The sequence below is a fragment of the Schistocerca americana genome, chromosome 1, assembly GCF_021461395.2.
Source record: "Schistocerca americana isolate TAMUIC-IGC-003095 chromosome 1, iqSchAmer2.1, whole genome shotgun sequence".
Classification (NCBI taxonomy): domain Eukaryota; kingdom Metazoa; phylum Arthropoda; class Insecta; order Orthoptera; family Acrididae; genus Schistocerca; species Schistocerca americana.
In genome coordinates, this window is record NC_060119.1 from 539,014,175 (window position 1) to 539,030,231 (window position 16,057).

Sequence of the window (16,057 nt, forward strand, 5' to 3'; positions counted from 1 at the left end):
CTACTGGTCAATGTCCTTTCCATTTTCTGTTTTTTCTTCTTTTTTTAAAAAACAATTGATACTGAATTGGTATATACGTATCTCCGCTAGAAGGGCAGGATGCGGGTTCCGTTGGCAAAGGGGAGGGTTAGTTACTTTCCCCTGCCTTCTTCGGGGTACGCCATTGCTAACATTCATTCAGTTATGCAGTCAGTACGGCATTGCATCTATGTAGAAACGTATAAACTCCTTTCAGTTCTGTAAATAACGCAACTCTCTCTTCTCTTGCAAGACGACATATAACTTTCCTGCCACATCGTTGTCTGTCAAATGGAGAACACTTGGGTATGCCGTACGTACGTTCTACGACATAGAGAAACGTCCACATGCGTATGACGGCATGACAATTGAGTTTAAAATACACGTATCGGAAGCAGCATTTTGATGTTTTTTTGTGTCTTATAAAGTTAGTCACAGACCGCAGTCCATTATGAATGAAGGTTATTAATGCCTCGTTAAGATTGTTCAAGATTTTCAGTGCTGAAATTATTGTTTATACCAAGCAATGGAAGATTACAGTAATATACTGTATTTAAATGAAAAAATGTTTTCGGTAAAATTTTGGTACCATATTGCATGAATTGCTTTTAAAAGAAGTATACAGCAGAGCCCCGACTGTCCGAGAACAAACTATTCGAGCTTCGAATATTCGAAGTTGGATTGTGTGGTTTTTACCTCCCGTTAATTACTGGCTATGAATGGGACGCGATCAGTGAATTTGGAAATCAAATATTGGTCTAACAACAGCATGTGTTCATTATGTATCTCCTATTGTAAGTAGGCTGTTTAGGTTTTTTATTGGTAACGCCACCTCTGTATGAAAATCACTGGCTATGCTGTGTGCAGTCTGTGGCTGCTTTGCATTGTTGTAATACTCGCCATTGTAGTGTTGGGCAGCGGCAGCTGGATGTGAACAGCGCGTAGCGTTGCGCAGTTGGAGGTGAGCCGCCAGCAGTGGTGGATGTGGGGAGAGAGATGGCGGAGTTTTGAAATTTGTCATGAACTGCTATATTTATATATGATGATATCAAGGTAAATACATTGTTTGTTCTCTATTAATATCTTTCATTTGCTAACTATCCCTATCAGTAGTTAGTGCCTTCCATAGTTTGAATCTTTTATTTAGCTGGCAGTAGTGGCGCTCGCTGTATTGCAGTAGCTTGAGCAGCGAAGATTTTTGTGAGGTAAGTGATTTGTGAAAGGTACAGTTTAATGTTAGTCAGGGCCATTCTTTTGTAGGGAATTTTGAAAGTCAGATTGCGTTGCGCTAACAAAACATTGTGTGTCAGTTTAAGCACAGTCTTGTATAATTGTTCAAAGGGGATGTTTCATATGGCGACCCTGCCAGGATTCGAACCTGGAATCTTCTTATCCCACTATGTGTTTGTGTACCCTTGTGTATTTCTTTTCTTCCTGTCTCTGTGTACTGTTTCATAGAAATTTTTTTCTCTTCTAATACTAAGTTACATTCACTATGATGAGGAATACTATTATCCTCAAATACAATTGGCATTAATAATGTGTTATTTACTTTGTAAAGATGTTTAGACATTATTTATTCTGTTTTGTTTTAATGCTCATATGTGAAGGCGATGTTTCAAAAGTTATTCCGATCTTTTATGTATGTACTTATGTCATAATTCCTGTAACACTGATGTATATGTTATTTCTATTCTTTTGTAAAGCCCCTATTACTACAAATGTTATCTGTATTATTATGTTTTTAATGATGTATTTTGTACCTTTGTAATTGTATTCTTATGTTATACAATTGTAATTGACACCAGTTCATCAAATTAAGTAACTTGTAAGTTCCATTTTACTGCACACGTTTCTGTTGGTCATAGTATATGGACAATATGTGAGAAGTAGGGACTGTTAGTGTTTGCACGTGTGTTAATAATTCAGCAAGGGACTGGATAACGGCATTGCTGGTTCTAAGGACAATTCCAAAAACTTTGTGAGTGCACAAGTGGTGGTTATGGACTTGCTATATTATCCGCAAGACTCTTCAATGGTGATTGTGCACCTACACAGTCACAACAGATGGCTGCTGGCTATCTCTACAAGGACTACAGTGGGTCTACATCTTTGATGATCCATCAATACCATTATTTCTACAAGGACTGCAGTGGGTCTGCACCTCTGGTGGTCCACCAATACCGTAATCTCTACCAGGACTACAGTGGGTCTGCTCTGTGATGACCTACCAATACTCCTCAAAACTTCGATTGACACTGCTGTGGGTTTGCTCTGTTGTGGACCAATACCTGTCTCCATGTCAAGAGTCAGCACTGTCTTTCCGTTGGAAGAACAACGCTACTTCTTCAAGACTGCATGAAAATCCACTACTTCCGTGTGCATTTTCTTCTACTGCTCAGACTTTGAGAAAAACACTACTATTTTACCATGATGAATGATCAGGACTATCTTTATGGACTGTGAGAAAATTTTAGCTTTTGACCAACATTGTATAAATAAGTGTGTGCATTTGATTTCTTTGTTATTGTAATTATGAAAAATTTTTTTCAAATCATTATTGGCCACTGCCCAAAAATATTTTGTAAAATTTTTTGTGGGGAGCATGGGGGCTATGTAAGTAGGCTGTTTAGGTTTTTTATTGGTAACGCCACCTCTGTATGAAAATCACTGGCTATGCTGTGTGCAGTCTGTGGCTGCTTTGCATTGTTGTAATACTCGCCATTGTAGTGTTGGGCAGCGGCAGCTGGATGTGAACAGCGCGTAGCGTTGCGCAGTTGGAGGTGAGCCGCCAGCAGTGGTGGATGTGGGGAGAGAGATGGCGGAGTTTTGAAATTTGTCATGAACTGCTATATTTATATATGATGATATCAAGGTAAATACATTGTTTGTTCTCTATTAATATCTTTCATTTGCTAACTATCCCTATCAGTAGTTAGTGCCTTCCATAGTTTGAATCTTTTATTTAGCTGGCAGTAGTGGCGCTCGCTGTATTGCAGTAGCTTGAGCAGCGAAGATTTTTGTGAGGTAAGTGATTTGTGAAAGGTATAGTTTAATGTTAGTCAGGGCCATTCTTTTGTAGGGAATTTTGAAAGTCAGATTGCGTTGCGCTAACAAAACATTGTGTGTCAGTTTAAGCACAGTCTTGTATAATTGTTCAAAGGGGACGTTTCACTATGTACAAAACTCTATTCGGTATCTTAAATCTAGAACCGTAGTTAATGACCAACAAGAGATTATGTGACGAAATGACACAGCGGCTTCATTATATTTACCAGTCTCTTTGTCAAACTCAAATAAACGTTTGATTCTTCTGAAATTTTTCAGGATCCAGCACTTTTTGTGAATTTTCCTGTAACATGTACTTTCCGTAACATGTGCCAACCAGTAAGAACAAAAAAGAAATACTTTTAGCTATTCTAGAAGAATGGTCGCAGTTTAATTCGAGCTCTTGCTGACCAATCAGCATTGTTTGTTTTTTATTTGGCTGTTCTAGCAACCAGCCTCCAGCCTTTGCTTGCTTTTGATTCAGATTTTACCCGAGAGAATCCAAGGAATGCAATAATTATTATTCGAAATTTAGTCACTTCTATTTCAACTCGATATATGTCTCCGATTCGGCAGACAATTACATCTGCATTTTCAAAAGACATCTCACAGTATAATAAGGTTAACGATCTTTACGTCTCTAATTGCTTGGTCATTAGGAATATTACCAGCTTAGGTACTAAACGTAGAAAACACACGCTAATGAGGTAGCGTTCGTCTCTGCTTGAATGCTGGTGGTCTGAGCAATCGCCAGCACTTGACCGGTACGGGGAACACAGGTGAAAGCGTACATTACATCAGATTATACTCGTTCCCAGACTTACGTCCCAAATTTATGCCGTATCTCACGTCCCGATAGCGTGAAGCATTGTCACATGCTTACTGTGACCGAATGGGAACGTTCAGCTCTTCGTCTCCGCTGGTTTTGAATTTGGGAGTAGGCTACATTCTGACAGCGACTTCCTACCTCTCTCTCTTTTTCGTTTCCATATCATGCACAACAAAACAAGACAAGAATGATACACATAAGAACTCAACACTCCCTTCCATGTGACGATATCGCACATGCAACAGACTAACCCCAAAAAAGTGGTTGGCCTTACTTCAGCAATTTAATACGTTCCCGGGACACCCACAGTGGCAATGACTGAATTACAGACTGTTCATTCCTAAAACACTTACTTTGTCATTATCTCGAATTCATAACGATACTGAGTGAACCAAAATTACCATCAATCCATTTCGTCAAGGGAGACGACATGATGAAAATGTGAATGTCATGTATGGACACTTCGTCATCAGATGTCACCCATAGGTGTGAACCACGTACATGTTAATAGCAATTTACTAAGCTCACTAGACCCAGTGAAAATAATTGTACTGGTTTCACGTCTTAATAGAAGCTTTTCTTTTACCTATTGTAGCATCCGAGAATGGCCGCTGCAGCCCGAAACCAGACACGAACGCATCATAAAGAAGTGACTGTGTCAAAAATAAAAGTAATAGTTATCAAATATTTATAGGAGTTCATCCGATTCCAGTTGTGACTCATTCATAATGTAGTTATAGGACACCCTAGACATTCGTATTTTCTTGTAATTTCCTTTTGTTTATCAGCAACTTGAGAAGTGGAGTAGTTCACTTTGTTGGTGTGAACGGCGTGTTGTGACACGCTGGACTCGTATAGGTGCATACACAGAGGTTTTGCTTTATGTCAGTGAGACTGCCGTTACAAGAAACAAACACTGACTAAAATTCAGTACATTCACATTTTCTTTGGTGGGAGTGAAACAGTTCTTCTAAAACTCTAATCGGCATTGTCTTAAGTGAGAGTCAGTAGGGAAGACTTTCTCACTACTGGAAGATTCATGATTGCAGCATTCTGTGGTAGCCCGATCGCGAGCAGGCATGCAGTTCATGCTGGCAAGTTGCGAGAACGCAGACTTGGCAAACGCCGAGGTCAGCAGCGCGCTTTCAAAATTTGTGAAACCAAACCGCGAGATGCTCCATAGTGAATATCGACATACCCGACATTCACGGGGCTCTTGGCACTTTACCACGGCGGTTCAATCAAAACTTCATTTGTGGCAACGGCGAAAGCGGATCTTTGCTGTGGGCAGCCACCAGGATGTGGAAAAGCAAACACATGAGTGTCCTTGATGGAAATGCCATCGGCTTCCAAAGCACACTCTCTCTGTATCTGACAGCGAGACCAAACGTCGGACTGGACTTCGTGTCGATTCCTATACTCTATAAGAGGCGTTTATTTGTCTTCTCCCATCCCAAGTTATCTTTCAAAATTATCAGTGGTTAATAATTTCTTGTGCGTACAATTTATAGTCATTGTAACAATATAATATGGTTGCTGACCGGGTTACTGCATTCAAGCCTTCATGTCTCTTTATAATTTTTCCTCCCTTTACGTCTTTCCATACCAAACCGACAATTCTTTGATGCCTCAGGATGTGTCCTTGTAGCCGATTCCTTATCTTGGTTATAATGTGCTGTAAATTTCTTTTTTCCTAACTCGATTCAGTACCTCCTCATTTCTTATTCTACCTACCTATCTAATCGTCAGGGTTCTTCTATAGCGTCACATTTTAAAAGTCTCTATTCTCTTCTTGCTGGACTGCATATCGTTCATGTTCCACATCCACACAAGGCTATACTCATGACAAATACCTTCAGAAAAGAATTTCCATCTCTTAAATTTATATTACATGTTAACAACACCTCTTTTTTAGAAATGCATTTCGTCCTATTGCCATTTTTTTATTTTACATCCTCTTTATTTAGGTCATCATCAGTTATTTCGCTGCATCTAGAGCAAAACTTATCTACTACTTTCAATGTCTTTATCTCCTAACGTAATTCCATCAGCATCGCCTAATTCAATTCGACTAAATATCATTTCTTGACGTTTATTGTATAATCTCTTTTCAGGCGCTATCCATTCCGTTCAACTGCTCTTTCAATTTCTTTGCTGTGTCTGAGTGAATTACAGTGTCGTCGGCAAATCTTATAGTTTTTACTTTTTCTCCTTGAAATTTAATTCCCTTTCTAAACTTCTCCTTGGTTTCCTTCATAGTTTGCTCGGTGAACAGGCTCAATAACATCAATGATAGGCTGCAGCCGGCCTGCGTGGATGAGCGGTTCTAGGCGCTACAGTCTGGAACCGCGCGACCGCTAAGATCGCAGGTTCGAATCCTGCCTCGGGCATGGATGTGAGTGATGTCCTTAGGTTGGTTAGGTTTAAGTAGTTCTAAGTTCTAGGGGACTGATGACCTCAGAAGTTAAGTCCCATAGTGCTCAGAGCCATTTGAACCCTTTTTTTTAATTCTTCTGCATAATAACGTAACTAATGTGGTTATTATGTTGCGATGTTAGCATTTGATTTTATTTTATTTTTTAAGTGTTCGAACAGTGTTCCCTATCTGCTTCGAGTGGCTGTAGACTGGAACATACTAGGGTGGTTTGGAAAGCATCTTACAACGTAACGTAGACCCACTTTTGGTTAATGGACTTTGTCCAGCTTTTATCTAGTACAAATATTCCACACATTAAGTACGATTTTGTAAGATCTAGAAAGTACCCATCTCCGTCTGGCGCAGTCTCTTTATCACATCCATTACGTTAATCAACCATAAATTTATTTAGCTAAGGGGATAGCTGGAAGCCACAGGATGAAAATATTGATTGATACAGTGGTTGTTCCAACAATTCGTACTTCAAATTTCTCAATTTCCCTTCCCATTGCCATTGTCCTTTCTTTTCTTTTGCAACCCAGACGTTTCCTCTCTCATTATTATTACTGTTACTATTATTGTTTTTAACCAGTTGATCTGGAAGACTTGCATTGTATGTGACAGTTATTTTTTCGCCTTAGCAAAGATGATCAAGAAGAAGAATCTATTTCCCACTACATTTTCTTTCTAGAAACCAAATAAGAATTCGCTTTTCTGTATGCATTGTTATCCGCTTCCACCCTTTGCTTCGCTTTTGACATGAATTCGAGCGTCTATGTTGTCACATTACGCCGCATAGGGATAAGACGTGAGTCGATTTTAGTGTCAGCTGTGGTAATGCAGATGCTCATATCTCAACACATACGTGAACGTAACTTCAGTCGATACATTATGATATAAATATCGCATTCAGTGAAGTAAAACACCCGTCTCAGAAGCAGGAGGACCGGTTATTTTGTCTCCCGGCAGAGACCTACTGATCTCGCAGTCAAAAGAAAGCTAAAGAAAGCGCAGTAACTGTGTACAGATACCACACACTGAGCAAAAAGGGAAATAGAAAGAGAGAAGTGAGATCCATGAAACACGTTGAAGGCACAACACAACACCGGAAGGAAGAACTAAATGAAAATCATGTATCAAATAGGAAACTATGCATCGTACTTTAATGTTGGTAGAGTTTTATATGTGTGTGTGTCTAACGCTAATAATCAATATTTGCAGAAAACGAAAACTGTCTCATCGAGATTATGGTCGTTAGAAGACAGAGCATCTGAACACGTCGACAACAGTAGACTATGTGAAACAATTATCCCAGCATCGTCTTAAATTATTTACGCAAGCTAAGGCAAGTTTAAATCGTGATGACAGGTTGGAGTCTCGAACAAAGTGCCTGTCAAATACGAGCCCTGATCCTGAGACTCTGTGCCACACACGTCAGTGAAACTTCGTTCTGTTACGATCAATCAGTGTGCAATGGTTTTCTTGCGGCGCGGAATGGTGACTGTGTATGGAAATTGGTGCAGAACCTATAGCAGTGGCGAACGGCGCACGTTCTGATCTTCCTTCTGCCTTACGTAAGATGTGACTGACCAACAAACCCGCTGACTGCATAAAAGTTACAGCACGAACTTCAATCTCGAATAACAATACATTGTGTGTAGTGTATTGAACCGGGGACCTAGAAACAACGGAGAAGCTTCGTCCGAGCGTAGCGCTGAGTGGTTCACAATCCAATAGGCCACAGCGGTCCACCCACCCCCCGCCGCCCCACACCGAACCCAGGTATTGTGCTGTTTGGCCCCCAGTAGACCAGACGAGTGTAACTCCAAACGTTTGCGTGGTAGAGTAATTATGGTGTACGCGTACGGGAAGACAGCAATCGCCGACATAGTGTAACTGAGGCGGAATAAGGCTGATTCGTGCCGGGTTCCGGCACCCCTTCCCGCACGGGGAGCAGCACGTTAGACCGCGCGGCTAGCCGGGTGGGCATAACAATACACAGTTTCACACAATTGCAGACCAATACCGCTATTGAATTTTCAGTTCCGTAAAAATCTACCGGTAAAAGAGAGTTGTTGAAGTCGTTTGTTGTTGTTGAGGTTTTCACTCTGAAGATTGGTTTGATGCAGATCTCCATGCCACTCATCCTCAGCAAGCCTCTTCACCACCGAATCACTGCTGCAGCCCACAACTGCTTGCTATATTCATCTCTTGGTCTCTGTCTGCAGTTTCTATCCCTTACACTTACCTCCAGTAGTCAAACGACGATTCCTTGATTTCTCAGAATGTGTTCTATCGACCGATCCCTCTTTTAGTCAAATTGTGCCACGAATTCCTTTTCTCTCCAATTTTGTTCCTTATATCCTCTTTAGTTCCGCGATCTACCCATCTAATCTTCAGCATTCGTCTGTAGCACCTTACATTAAAAGCTTCTATTCTCTTGTTTTCTAAACGGCTTATCAACCACATTTCCCTTCCGTGCAAGGACAGATGCTTTCAGAAAATACTTCCTAACACACAAATTTATATTTGATGTCGACAAATTTCTCATCTTCAGACACGCTTTTCTTATGGGTTTACGTTTTAGATGCCCTCTACTTCAGCCATCGTACGTTATTTCACTGCCCAAATAGCAAAACTCATGTAGGCCCCTACTGCTTTTAGTGCATCATTTACTAATCTAATTCCCTCGCCACAGCTTGATTTAGTTTGACTAAATTCCATTACCTATGTTTCGCTTTTTCTAATGTTCATCTTACCTCCTCCTTTCAAGACAATGTCTATTCTGTTTAAATGCCACTTCCAAGTCCTTCACTGTCTTCGCCAGAATTATAATGTCATCAGCAAACCTCATTTCTCATATTTCTTCTCCCTGAACTTTGTTTCCGTCTCCAAATTTATCTTTGCTTTGCTTTACAGCTTGCGCAATATACGAACTGAATAACATTGGGTAGTTGAAGTAAACAAGAATATTTCCAGTTCCACAGCGAAGTTTTCCATTCAACGTACCTTCTTTAGAGTCTTCAGTTTTTAACTTTACTGAAAACCTGTAAAGTCACGATGAGGTTGATAACCACATAGAATACTTCAACCGACAACGTCGGCATCAGCTATTCCTCTGCCGTACCTGTAGCAAGAATACGGAGCCGAAAGACAAGGGTACACGGGCTAACTCAAGGGTACACGGGCTGTCTCCTAATGATATTTGGCAAACATACTAGCTACTTGCAGCCCGTGTAAGTTGGTACTTTACCGCTAAGAACTGTATTGCTACACAGCAAGGTGCACTAGCAGAATCGATAATGGACATGTCACTAAGTGAGTATAGTTTGTACTTAAAATTACACTGGCGTAAACAAATATTAAATGAAATGACATATTTTCGCCAGATGATTTTGGAAATATAATGTACAATTTCAATCCACAGTCGACTTCGCTTTCAAGCCATCCTGAAGCAGTTTAGGATGAAAGGAAACTTTTTGACGTGTGCTAGGGCCCTTCAAAACAACTTCAAAATTGCTTGTATGTCGAAATATATTACGGCATAACACTAAAAATTACTTACATCCCTGGAGTCGCCTCCCGAAAATGTTATCATTCGCTAAGTACAGTGCGACAGTGACGCAACCAAAGTGAAGATATTTAAGTGTTAAACAATGGTTTGGGATCCTTACGCCACGACAAACATGATAAATACCAAGAACGAAGTTCGGTGTAGACCAAGTGAGATAAAAACTTTTTTTCATAGTTAAAAAGGTTACGCAAGTGTAACATTCAGTAACAAGCGACAGGAAAAAGGGAGGGGGGGGGGGGGTGCTGGGCGGGTTAGAGAGAGGACAGTGGCGTGCCCAATGCAGGAGGGAAGAGCCGAAATGCCAGCTGGATTAAGTTTACGCTCGACGAAGAAGACACAAAGATATAAACCAGATACGTTCACGTACCGTTAGATTCTAATGTTGTCACGCACTACACGAATAATGGATCACTGTTGTGAGTATCAAGCTGTTCCAGGAATGCGAACAAAGCTTACAATTTTTTATTTTTATTTTCTGTGGCTCAAGACCTTTCTCTGGCAGCATCGATGCAACTATTTTCTACCGTGCTATTCGTCATTTTTGCTCCTGAAAATGTCTTCTAACGTTTTTTAGTCGCGAGTGATAATAACGACGTACAAGCAAGAAATTTGATCTTACTTGTGTTGTCCACTTTTCTAGTAATCTACCGAACAACAGCAAAAGCATATTGGTTCTTTATTTTAGGTGTTCCGTCACCTTTTAAATCGGCATTCTATCATATTTTGTATTGCTAGTCAGTAAACTTCACAGAAAGGTGTACTAACAGTCGGAATTTTCCGTGACAATTTTCTAACACTATCAAAAGTCTGCAAAACTGGTTTAGTGCAGGAATCGACGACTACCTTAATTTTGATTGCGATCAAAGTTTTCAAATGTACTATCTTTGGTTATGATGACTGGTTTGTGGGAAATGAAAAGGGCCTAAGACGAGTTAGGAGTTTAATGTCAGTGCTCTACAGCGTTTAAAAATTACGACGAAAAAGATAACTATTTTTTCTACCTTCGATAAAGATATTACGTTTAGTCTTTCTACATTTATACTCTGCAGCCGGCCGCGGTGGGCGAGCGGTTCTAGACGCTTCAGTCCGGAGCCGCGCGACTGCTATGTTCGTAGGTTCGAATCTTGCCTCGGGCATGGATGTGTGTGATGTCCTTAGGTTAGTTAGGTTTAAGTAGTTCTAAGTTCTAGGGGACTGATGACCTCAGATGTTAAGTCCCATAGTGCTCAGAGCCACTTGAACCATACGATTGGTGTTGGTTTTTACTAGGGTTACGTAAGATATCAGGCCATTGCCGGATCACTGTGTCCTACGGGCTCAATATTTCGGCGATCAGACATGTCACCATTATCAGGTGCACTGACGACAGTACGTCAACGCACCTGACGACGGCGACACGTCTGATGGCCAAAATATTGTGCCCGTTGGACACTATGGACCATCAGTGCACCCGTGGACTGTTCGATTAATTGGCTTACTCATTGTTGAGTGTCGTGATCTCATTTCTCCATTCATTTCGTAAATAACTAAATTTTCGAGTGGATGTTTTTATATATGTCTTCAACTGTTCTTAATACGATATGGAGAAGTACGCCTGTAGTCTTCCAACCACCGAACCATCTATTTTCTACTCTTCCTCGCCGTCTTCTGCTTGAGAATTTGCCTTGCAAGGTTATATTTTCTAAATTAACCTCGTCTCTTCTCGAAGTGTACCCAAGGAATTGGAAGTATGTTTGGCTGAGACGGCAAGGTAATCTATCTTCTTGTGATGCTAAGTGCTTCTGTAAGGGAACAAATGGTTCTTCTTTCTGTCCGTGGCACTCGTGACATCTTCCGCAAACAATTCTCGAAGGCATTTCTTCGGCTTTTGTCACCAGCTTTCTACGGTTGAGATCGAACAAATTTCCTGTTTTACCGCCTGTTTCTGTCTGAATGACAGCTTGTGCATACCGGTGAAAGCGTGCCAAGTGAAGCCGTTTTGTTTAAGTCACAAAGTGCCTACAGATATTAACTGTTTAACATATCCGCTGACATGTTAGGATTAATCCAAAACTGTACCGAAGTTCCTTCAGTGGACACGACACCGCAAGGCTGTCACCTTATATCTACATCTACATCTACATCTATACTCCGCGAGCCACCTTACGGTGTGTGGCGGAGGGTACTTATTGTACCACTATCTGATCCCCCCTTCCCTGTTCCATTCACGAATTGTGCGTGGGAAGAACGACTGCTTGTAAGTCTCCGTATTTGCTCTAATTTCTCGGATCTTTTCGTTGTGATCATTACGCGAGATATATGTGGGCGGTAGTAATATGTTGCCCATCTCTTCCCGGAATGTGCTCTCTCGTAATTTCGATAATAAACCTCTCCGTATTGCGTAACGCCTTTCTTGAAGTGTCCGCCACTGGAGCTTGTTCAGCATCTCCGTAACGCTCTCGCGCTGACTAAATGTCCCCATGACGAATCGCGCTGCTTTTCGCTGGATCATGTCTATCTCTTCTATTAATCCAACCTGGTAAGGGTCCCATACTGATGAGCAATACTCAAGAATCGGACGAACAAGCGTTTTGTAAGCTACTTCTTTCGTCGATGAGTCACATTTTCTTAGAATTCTTCCTATGAATCTCAACCTGGCGCCTGCTTTTCCCACTATTTGTTTTATGTGATCATTCCACTTCAGATCGCTCCGGATAGTAACTCCTAAGTATTTTACGGTCGTTACCGCTTCCAATGATTTACCACCTATGGCATAATCGTACTGGAATGGATTTCTGCCCCTATGTATGCGCATTATATTACATTTATCTACGTTTAGGGAAAGCTGCCAGCTGTCGCACCATGCATTAATCCTCTGCATGTCCTCCTGGAGTACGTACGAGTCTTCTGATGTTGCTACTTTCTTGTAGACAACCGTGTCATCTGCAAATAGCCTCACGGAGCTACCGATGTTGTCAACTAAGTCATTTATGTATATTGTAAACAAAAAAGGTCCTATCACGCTTCCCTGCGGTACTCCCGAAATTACCTCTACATCTGCAGATTTTGAACCGTTAAGAATGACATGTTGTGTTCTTTCTTCTAGGAAATCCTGAATCCAATCACAAACCTGGTCCGATATTCCGTAAGCTCGTATTTTTTTCACTAAACGTAAGCGCGGAACCGTATCAAATGCCTTCCTGAAGTCCAGGAATACGGCATCAATCTGCTCGCCAGTGTCTACGGCACTGTGAATTTCTTGGGCAAATAGGGCGAGCTGAGTTTCACATGATCTCTGTTTGCGGAATCCATGTTGGTTATGATGAAGGAGATTTGTATTATCTAAGAACGTCATAATACGAGAACACAAAACATGTTCCATTATTCTACAACAGATTGACGTAAGCAAAATAGGCCTATAATTATTCGCATCTGATTTATGACCCTTCTTGAAAATGGGAACGACCTGCGCTTTCTTCCAGTCGCTTATATCTGTGAAATAGAAGAAAGTCTACATAATTTGGAAAAGATAAAAAAAAAACAATAATATCTTATGAGAAATAGGGAGACGACATACCGTCACGAGAGACACCTGGCAAATTATTGGCAACTGGTACTAGAGAAAACTCCTCCGTGTTACTCGAGCAATACCACAACGTGGCAAACTGCAAGATGTCAGATCAGTTACTCAAGATATGATTGCCTTGAAACTGCGGTAGCAATGGCTGTGAATGGCAATGGTACTATTCCTTGTATTGAAGAGTCATGAGTTGCTTGCAGGGCACTTATTTAGATGAAGACTGCTGTTGCTCAAACTGGAATAGAAAGCTTTACAGTATACAATCGCCGTTTGATTCCGTAAATTGGATGCTTCCTCACCCAAGAGCAGCTTCCTCAGACCGTCAGCAGCTACGATTCCGACCTCGTTTTTCCTTCGAGGAACGGGCCGTCCACATTTTTCTGTGAAGGCGTTCTTTAAGCAGTAAGTCACGCGAGGCCTCCACAACGGCGTCCGACCGCAACGGTTTCGCTCGTAAAACGGTCTTGGCAGACACCACAAGCACACTTCTTTCAAAGCTAGTCGCGATTAATCGCACTTCTAAGACAACTAACGCAGTTTTTCTCGGGGTTTTCTATCAAATACATCTTACTCTTTATTCACATGGGCAACCGAACTATTGAGAAATCTTAATACCGTATAGTTGCAACCTGAATCAGACGGACGGCGTAATTTTTGGGTGGTCATAGCCAACAAAGACAAAAAAATAAATTCAATTTTCATTGCCGAACTCTGTAATTGACGACCACATGCAAAAACTGAACTGTCTTACATCGCTGATTTAATACCGTGTCGACTGCTCCGGGACATCTTTCCTTCTTCTTAAAACGTTTATGCTTATCGTTCGCAGACCTTTCTCCAAGCTTTCCTTTTCTCCCACAGTTTACCATTCAGCATTTACTCCCACTGCAATTCTCTTTGGTTCACATCATCCTTCACTTGGTCTTTCAATCCGGTTTGTGGTCTTCCAATTGGTCTTCGTGCAAAGTGTGTCCATTATGAGGCTCTTCTTGGAGTCATCCTTGTCCCATTCTTTTAACATGCCCACACCATTTAAGCCTGTTTCTATCCATAGTTTCTTTTAAGCGACTGATCTGAAGGGTGTTTCGTATTGTTTCATTCCCTATCCTGTCCTTCCTCGTCTTACTCAAAATCCCTTCTGGAATGCGCATCTGCTTGTATTCTGCTTAGCTTTTTGCTTTATCCAACACCAGCATTGCGACCCATAAATCAAAACTGGCAGGTGACTCATATGTCGTGATCTTTGCCTTGGTAGGTATTTTCCAGTTTCTAATTATGTCCGATACACAACAAAAAATTTTGAACAATTTTGTATTCTTTCCAAAATTATGTCATTGATGTTTCCTTTCTTTGTTAATTTACTTGCTAGATACTTCAAAGTATTTACTTCTTTAATAATCTTTCCATTACAACTTCAATCCTTCATTTTTTTTCATTTTTCTTGTTGATTTTCATTACCAGCATATTTTTGCTTGCTTCCTCTGTTTTTCTCCGCCAAGTATTTAGTTAAATATGTATACGCAACAGCGAATATGGAATACCATCAGCTGTATAATAGAGTGACGACTATGAAAATTTATGCTGGATCGGGATTCAAACCCAGATATCGCGCTTATCGCGAACAGTCGTCATACCATGAGGCTATCCGAACACAGCTCACGGCCAGATCCAAGCTTCCATACGTCGTGAAACACGTTTCCACAACCTATACTCTTACATACAGTGTGTACATTCCCCTACAGGGGTAGACTTTTTACTTGAAAGTCGGGTACCCGGTGTCGGCAGATAAATACGATATTGCAGTGCCTATGTTACTCAGAATTATGATGCAAAGTTCATTTGGACTTGCATGCATGTCCGAAGGAACGGGCACTGCGGCGACTACAGCTGCCATGAAATACAAGAAATGATTCGCAGTAGCGAATAGCATGTATGTCCGAAGGAACTTTGCATTGTAAATCTGAATAACACAGGCACTGCATTATCGTACCGTACGTATTTAGCTGTTCTCCCAATTTCTGCTTATTTTCTTCCCAAATCGACACATCGTCTGCATATGCTAAGATTTTGTTATCGTCTCCTGTTGACCTTTGGCGAACCTTCTTCATGATGTTGTCCATGACTATATTAAAGAACAACGGTGAGAGTACCCACTCGTGCCAAACCTCTCCGTCCCTTCTTCACCATTCTCATTTTTTTCTATGTATTAAAACACAATTCAGGCATTTATGTGTTGTGATTCTGAGTTGCATTCCTTTTGACAATTCCCTTCTAGTAGTGTCATAAGCTTTTTTATGTCTATGAATGTCACTATGATTTCTTTCCCAAGGACATTCAAAAATTTGGAAGAACTGGTGTTACAGTAAGCAACACGCGGCAGACGGAGAGTGTTTTTTAAAGTAATTTCATAATTCGTTTTCAACTCTGCGAGAAAATTTGTCTGTTTTCTGCACATGTGTCCACTTGTCCAAAACGACACCTCTCATAAATTCTGCCCACTTGTGGAATATTGAACTGTGTGACGATTTGCATCCTGTTTCTTTCACTTGTTGAGTAAAACATGCGACTAAACAATGCTGCGGATGAAACCGCTGTCATGTAATGCAAAAATAC

The 16,057-nt window shown here is 40.9% G+C and overlaps 1 protein-coding gene across 5 annotated transcripts in view; it reads right to left on the reverse strand.

The window, feature by feature from the left end:
• Nucleotides 1-16,057, reverse strand: part of LOC124605659 (sphingomyelin phosphodiesterase) — a 403,249-nt gene that overhangs the window by 386,778 nt on the left and 414 nt on the right. The window lies entirely within an intron of this gene.